Here is an 8,785-nt window from a genome sequence, read left to right on the forward strand (position 1 = left end):
AGAGGTATAGTTTTTGTTATATCTCTTTTTGACAAGAAAACATTGATTCCAATCGTTTTTTTAAGAGAGAGAGAGAATTTTTTAATATTTATATTTTAGTTATCGGCGGACACAACATCTTTGTTTGTATGTGGTGCTGAGGATCGAACCCAGGTCACATGCATGCCAGGCGAGCTACATCCCCAGCCCAATCCAATAATTTTTTAGTTGTAAATTTTCCTAAACTTTTTCCTCTACCCATGGGCACCAGAGTCTGGGTCTCTTATGGTAGCATATGATTGTTCTTAAAAATATAGTAGCAATGATATGCCAAAAGTCTTGGAGAGCATGTTCTAAAAGTTGAGCCAAGTTCTATTTCTGCCAGTAACACAGACAAGGGGATGAGCTGGGGTTAAAATCTGGGCTGTGTATAATATGATGGATGATACATATCTGGAAAAACTGAGGCAAAGAAAGACTTTCAAATGGGAAAAGGAGAAGTTCACATGAACTGTTTTGAAACGAAGTTCATTGGTCATGGAGACTCATTGAAGGAACTAGAGATCACTCTTCAATATCAGTAATTGTTGCTGGGTGAGGCCTCCACAAAAGCAATTTATCTGGAATAGTTTGTGCTGCCAGGGAGTTCTTTAAGAGCTCTCACCATAGGCATATGTGCATAAGAATCTTCAGAGAGTCTTTTTAATAGTTCATATGTCAGGCATACAAGCATGAGATCTCCTCTCTTGTGACCTCCTGGCTTCCATCTGGCATAAGTGACTCCATCTTGGGATCAAAGTGATATTTCTTTGAAAGCCTCACTGATCAACCCTTTGGTAGAGTTTGTTCCCACATTGGGAAGAATGCCAACAACTGGGAGTTGATGTCAAGATCTTTTTGGCCACATTAGAACAATTAGACTTTCAGACTAAACCCGGAGTTCTTCAAGTTCTATTGGGTCAGTTCTGTAGGCATCTGATGTTGTCTCAAGCTCTGGACTAAAATTATTGTGTTAGGAGCTGTGGTTCTGAGAAAGTTTGACAGGCCATAGGTGCAAAGTCTTCAAAGGACAATACAAAGCAAAAAAATGATAGTGATGTGATAAACCTGTTTTGTAGAACAGTTTTAAACCATGAAGCCTCAAGGAACCAAGTAACAACTAAACAACCAGAATGAGCTGGATAAGACTTGTAGTAAGAAATTAGAAGAAACTACAAGAATTTGGGATCTAGCACAGTTTGTAGGGGGATAACAAGAACTCAAAAAAACAACATGTGATAAAACCAAAGATTAATCTTTGGGTTTTAAGTGACTAAGATCTGGGGATTGTTTGTTATTGTAGCATAGCCTAGGCCATTCAAATGTTGCAGAACCCGTCCTGGTTTATGCATTTAAAAGAACCCATGTTTAAGTGTTCTCCGCAGAAAGAGTTAATGTGCATTATTATTTCCATAATTTGGGTCAGGGATTTAGATATTTTGATAACTTACCCTATTTAAATTGTTTAATATTTCATGTTTCCTTTTAAGAGACATTTAAACTGTGCAATGCTTTTTTGAAAAATACTTAAAAATTTTGTATTCTTATCATTTCTCTTAGTTATAGTTATTTCTCCTCCTCCTCCTCCTCCTCCTCCTCCTCCTCCTTCTTCTTCTTTTCTCTCTCTCTCTCTCTCCCCCCACCCCGCGCCTCCCACCCACACCTGGGGATTAAACCAGGGGTACTCTTCCAATGAGCTACATCCTCAGCCCTTTTGATTTTTTTAAATTTTGAGACAGGGCCTCGTTAAGTTAACCATGCTGAACTTGAACTTGGATTACAGGTGTGTACCACCACAACCAGCTTTATTGTTATTTCTTAAGATCTTTTTGATGAAAGCCTAATGCACATTTCCATGAATAGGACTGATAAATTTCTCTTTTCAACCATTGTATTTTAAAATTCAGGTGTCTATATCTATGTAATAACTCTAAGCAAATTTTTCATTTTGGTGTTTGGAACTTTTATCTGGCAACCACACAATAAGTCGGAGATTATACTCTTCTTCCCTTTAATAAATTCCACAAGAAAACAGAACTAGTAACAGGAAATTAGTGTTTGAAAAATTCTCCATTGTATGGCTGTGAAAAGAAAGCTCTCTAAGGATACGACTACTGTGTCCATGAATTAATGAAAAAAATATTCCACTATTTGCTTTAAGTCAATCTTTCTGAAAATCTTGTAACACATTCTTTCAGGCTGCTAATGATCAGCTTTATTCAAACTTGATGTATGAGTTTTTGGTTTTTTTTTTAATCATTCTATTGTTCCAGAAGCTCCCATCAGTAGGGTAAATCGAAGAATTATTTTTACTGGGTGTGGATCTTTTTGATAGAACTGGCAAACCAGGCAGCTTTGAAGCTGCTGTTTTTCATCAACTGTGAGCAGTAATTTAATTCCTCCACCCTGACCAGATCTGACCTAAGTGAACACAGCTTGCCTCTAGGCACAGGGATAAAATTGGAGAAGTGAGATAGTCAGCATCCCCCCCTCGCCCCCCCGCTGAGAAGTAGGGGGAGATAAGAACTGTGGTTTCAAATATCCTTAATGGGAAATCTCCACAGTCATTTTTCACTGGGGCTGGGTGCTGTCCAGCTTTGATTACTCACTCTTCTTTCCTGGGAATCCTTTTGTTTGGTCACTGGTGATGGCACTTTGGCCAGAACATTTTTTTTTTTTTTTCATTCTGCAGGTAATGCTGGCTCTGTCTCAATACAGCCCTGGAGTGACTCATAGGTCTGTCACTGATAGACCACTGTCTGATTTTTAGCAATTTAAGTTTGCCTCGCGTGTTCATGCCCTGAAAGACAAGGGTGAGGTTCTTCTGTTTTGTTGTTGTTTTTCCTGCTGTCGTCTTGGTGTCTCAGAGTCCACAATGCATTCAAGCCATGGCACCAGTGTCTTTATCAGGATTTTTATTGGCTTGTTTTTTGGGTTGTGCACATTGAGAGCAAATCGACATGTTTAAAAAAGAGAAGGAGATCAGGAAAGGCACGTTGTTAGTGGTTTCTGATTTATGAGTCTGAAAGACCTGTCACACTGAAGCCCCAGAATGATTTTAATTAGCTGCATGACTGAAATGCCTTGTCAGAGTGGCACATTAAAGACGTACCCTCTGATGAGTGAGCAGCCAGGAAGGGTTGAAACTGGAGATGGGAGGAGGGGCCAGCTGCAAAGGAAAACCAAGCTACTCACTTTGTCTGCACTTGCAAGCTGCTAACAAAAGGTAGTTCACGGAGCATGTTTTCCAGTTCTTGGATTGTGAAAACTGCTGAGAATACAGATGTTCCTTGAATTACAATGGGGTTATGTCTCAATAACCCTGTTGTAAATTGAAAATGCATTTAATACCCCTCATCTACTGAACATCATAGCATAGCAACATAGTACACTGGAGAGTATTGGTGGTCTATCCTGAAGATCACCTGGTTGATTGGGAGCTGGGGCTCACCATCACACTGCCCAGTGTCTGGAGAGTCTTGGACCGTGTATCACGATCATTTGCCTGGGACTAGATAAAAATTCAAAATTTGAAGTATGGTTTCTACTGGTGGCATGTGACTTTCACAACATTATAAAGTTGAAATACTATTAAATCCAACCCTTGTAAATTGGGGACCTCTTATTCATGAAGCCTCACCTAGCTTTTGTCTGTTAATCATACAGCTCCCAAATGGAGAAAGAAGAAAAGTAGAGACAGTTTCTCGATCAACACGGAAGGAGATTCCTTTAGGAATTTAGAGTCCTAAGCAAGAGGACTCCTCACGCCCAGGCCTCAGATCAATTCAGAATTTGCTGTATTGAAGTAACTGAGCCCAGTGGCTTGTGCAGTGGGAGAGACCACAGCACGGTGAGAGGAGGTCAGGAACCATCATGGGATGCGCAGAGTCAGCCTGTGCCAGGGCCAAGAGCTAACTCCAATGCCCCTATCTCCATGTACTCAGCAACAGTGATGCTCCCCCTGCAGTCTGGAGCCAAAACAGCTAAATAAAAGCTGGATAGTTTCAGGAAGGCTACTGATATGGAAAAAGGAAAGCAGGCTTGTTTTTGTCCCAAACAAGAGGTCCTTCACTAAGAGGGCTGTTCTGGGAGCCATGTCCCAGAAGGGAGCCATAGAGATGGGGAAGGGCCCTTCCCAGAAGGGAACTGGGCATGGAAGATACCCTGGGAAGCAAATCAGGAAGAGACCAGAACTTTTCAATCTGCAGAGACCTACTGGATGGACACAAGCAACAGTATAGAGCACAAATAAATAAAGATGGTGACCTGTGTTAGAGATCCTTGGGCAGCTTTAATGGCTCTGTCGTTCACTACTTCCCAACCCAAAAACTCCCCTTGGGCTGCCTGAGTTTGCTTACAGCTTCACAAGTGTGCCTCGCCACACTCAGACTTTTACTCACGCTCTTCCCTCCTTTACGTGTCTCTATTCTTTTGCCTGCTGAGTTTAAATCCCACTTACTAGAAAAGACCCCCCACTTAGTAGAAAAGACCCCCTCTCTCTATCTCAGCTAATGGTAGAATTCCTACGATCCTTGGGGTTTTATCCTTTTTTTTTTTTTTTTTTGGACAATTAACCGTCTACTACCAGATAAATCTTCTACCTTGTTGTCTTGATATATTATTTAAACACTTATTATTATTTAACTGGATAGTGTACAAATATGTAAGTAATGCTTTTTTCAACTAAAATAATTACTATGCATAGCCATACTTTCCCAAACAGTGTCATGGCATATGTTTGCATGAATTAGAGAGCTGCATATCACAAAAATATCAGAAAAACAGTGGTTTAAACATGATAATTTTCTCTGTTAAGTAGTAGGGGTTTGGAGGTGTTTTACTCAGCTTTTTTGCTGCTGTGACTAAAGAACCCAACCAGCACAAATAGAGAGGAGGAAGAGTTTATTTGAGAGCTCAACAGTTTTCGAGATCCATGTCCATAGAAGGCTGTCTCCATTTCTTGAGGCTCAAGGTGAGGCAGAACATCATGGTGGAAGAGTGTGGCAGAGGGAAACAGCTCATATCACAGGGATCAGGAAGCAGAGAGAGAGGTCTTCACTTGCCAGATACAAATATTTACCCCAAAGCCATGCCCCCAACTCCCACCTCCTCCATCCACACCCTACCACTTCAGTTACCACTCAGTTAACCCCTATCAGAGGATACATTCACTGATACGGTTAAGACCCTCACAACCCAATCACTTCTCCTATGAACTTTTTGTACTGTTTCACATGTGAGCTTTTGGGGGACACGTCACATCCAAACCATAACAGGAGGTAAGAGGGAGTCTGAGGTTGGTGGGTCTTCAGAGTCATTAAAAATAAACTCTGATCTTTTGCCTCTGTCCTCTTGGTGCACAGGTATTTAAAATTTTTTTAGGCCAATACTTATAATTGGGAAACTGTACATTCATTTTAGTGTAGAAGGAATAGATTGAACAGTCCTTGTAAGTGACCTTAGTTATTCCTCCAAACCCCCCAAAAGGGTCTCATGTGGGCCACAAACTAATCCACTAGTTATAGTCATGGCCACTCAATTTCTTTCGTGTTCCAGTGTCCAGGTGACCACTGGCCACAAGGGGTCTCATGATTGCCTCTCCAAGGAGTTCACCAGGAAAGTACCAGCATAGCCAGAGGTACCCCCGAGAAAGATGGTCCTTGTGGTGCTATGGTGACTCTTTGAGGTATCCCTCAATGTACAGAGAATTATGGCCTCTACCCAACTCTGCCTCCTGCTTTATTATTTGTATCCCAGAGTAGCACAACCAGGCTCCAGTAGTGTCCTGCCTGTGTTTGACCCCAATGCTGCCTCACATTCACAAGGTACCTAGGTAAAATGGCGCATTTTGCCAACTTGATAAAAGAAGCCAAAAAGACAGCAAATATTATTCCTTCTGTCCCACCCTCCATGCCCCTCTCTCCTCTCAGTCTGTGCTTCCAAACTAACTCCTCCCTCCTTCAAGGTTAAATGAACCTGGGAGATGGATGACTTGAAGCTGTCTGGAAGAGGCCACGCAGAACCACATCAGAACTTCTCAGCAAGCTCAAATGTCCCATAACTCAACGAACCTTCAGGGAGAATCCCTTTAGTGGCAAAGAAATGGAGTCAGAGGTTACAGTGATTTTTTAGTGAGTTGAAAAGACAGAGACAGAGAAACTGACAGAGAGGAACCTCCAATTGCTTAATTGATGTGGTGTTCACTGAACCACACTGCCCTATGCATGAGCAAGACATTTCATTAAAGCTCAGAAAAATCAAACGCAAAGATCATCTACCATATCCATGGGACCAAGTGAGGGATACAAGATTTCTTGCTTCACAAAAGCTCATGTAGGCCCAGAGGGGTGTTTGGTTTAATAATGCAAAGGAGCTGTGATGAGTTTTGTGGCCCCTGCTTCTTCCAGCCATCAGATAAACCAGGATTCATTTTGAAGTTCTGCTATGTGAAACCAAAGCAACTTCTCGTGTTTGCCATGGGTTACCTTCTAAATATGTGGCCGGATGTGAGTTCCCCAAATTGTTATGCAATGAAAATGTCATAGATTCTAAGTATGGAGTTTTTTCAATTACATACCCAGAGAAATGTGATATTTCCCCTGGGACTGTATTATATTGGGTTTGGCTGTGTGTCAGTAGATTTCAGTAATGGAGACCTAAAGCCATTCTAGCTACAGGGCACCAATGACTGCAGACTGATTAGTTTGGGGCTGATCATTTGAATGGTGCCAACTTATTTTTCTTAATAAGGGAAATTTTTTTTTCCAACAGAAAACATAAGGAATTTTCTCTGCCTGCAGGTTACTTGTATATAGTGAATGTGCTCACCGGGTTTTGTATAGCCTTTGATTATTGAGCTTCTATATAGTGCCTCTTCAGTTGTCTCTTTCTCTACTCAGCATGGACTCCCTGAGGGCATGAAGGATGCAGTTTGTCTTTATAGCTCTGATGTCTAGCACAGTGAAGGGTGCATTAAGCGTGTCCCATAAGCAGTGGCTAATGAACCAATTCATGATGCAAAGCAATGGTCTACATAGATCAGTGGTATTTTGGAAAAGGGGTCTTGGAAGAAAAGCAGTGTCCAGAAATAAGATTTGTTCTAAATAAGTCTTGGCTTTACCCACAATTTTTGCTCCAGGGGGAGAGTAACAAAGATTTAACTGGAACTTCATTTTCCGACAAATGTATAGAAAGCCAGAAAGCAGACAGGACTTAGAGCAGTGAGGCAACAAACTAATAATCCATCGGCACGGTCTGGCTGCCTTGTCACCCTGAAGGTAATTATGTTTGCAGTTTAGAAGGGATGCACACTGCATTATGTTTGCCCTGCTCCTCTCTATCCATCCCTCCCTGCACGTCCCTCAGCCACCCCTGCACAACGTGTGGTGTCACTGCAGTGATAGTGATTCTTGGGATGTCACTAGTGTGAGGGAGAAATTAATTTTGAAATCAGGACATGAAGCACGGCCCATGTAAAATTTTAGATAAATACTTCAAAAATATCACTTCTTTTTGAATTCTCTTTTCTATGTTGGGGTAAGTTTCCTTTGGTATCTCCCTTGTGTGAAGATGGCACACATTCTCTTGAACATGGAGAGAAGCACAGATTCCCAAAGCAATAGTGAACACTTATGTGGAATCTGAGGTTTTTAAAAAACTATTATTACTATGTCTGATTTTAGTTTCTTTGCATATTATAAGATTTACACTTGTAATATGTTTATATAATATTTGTATATGTTTAATATGTTTTATATTTTAATATAGGTTTCTTTCCTAACTTTGTTCAATGTTCAAAGTTTTAAAAATTTGTTGTTTTAGTTATTATGACAATAGAATATATTTTGACATATTATACATGTATGGAGTATAACTTCTCATTCTTCTGGTTGTACATGACATGGAATTACATTGGTCATGTAATCATATATGCACATATGAAAGTAATGTCTGATTCATTCTACTATCTTTCCTATTCCCATTTCCCTTCCCTTCCCTTCATTCCTTTTTGTCTAATCCAAAATACTTCTATTTCCTTTTTGTCTAATCCAAAATACTTCCATACTTTCCTCCCTCCTCCCCTTTTGTGAGTTAGTATCTGTATATCATAAAGAACATTCAGCCTTTGCTTTTTGGGGATTGACTTATTTCACTTAGCATGATAGTTTCCAGTTCTACTCATTTACTGGCCAGTGCCACCATTTCATTTCTCTTTATGGTTGAGTGGTTTTCCAGTGTGTGTGTGAAAGTGTGTACGCGCGCGCGCGCGCGCGCGCGCACACACACACACACACATTTTCTTAATCCATTCATCTACTGAAGGGCACCTAAATGTTCAACATCACTAGCAGTTAAGAGAAATGAAAATTAAAACTACACTGAGATTTCATCTGACTGAAAATGGCAATTTTCAAGAATATATGTAACAATAAATGTTGGTGGGTCAAAAGATATGCTCATACATTGCTGCTGGCACTGCAAATTGGTGTGACCACTCTGGAAGGCAGTATGGAGATTCCTCAAAAAACTTGGAATGGAACCACCATTTGACCCAGTCATCCCACTCCTCCTATACCCAAAGGACTTAAAATCAACATATTACAGTGACATAGACAAGTTTGCCTTTTAAGGAAAGGGGAAGTTCTACTCAAACAGAAAATTCGAAGTAGGGAAGTCTCACCTGTTCCCTACCAGCTCCACCCAACTCTCCCTAGACCGATCTGGGTCTAGTCTTCAGAGCTACATTGGCTGTGACTATAGGATTTTG

This window comes from Spermophilus citellus (genome assembly GCF_964194105.1).
Source record: "Spermophilus citellus genome assembly, chromosome: 11".
In the NCBI taxonomy this organism is placed as follows: domain Eukaryota; kingdom Metazoa; phylum Chordata; class Mammalia; order Rodentia; family Sciuridae; genus Spermophilus; species Spermophilus citellus.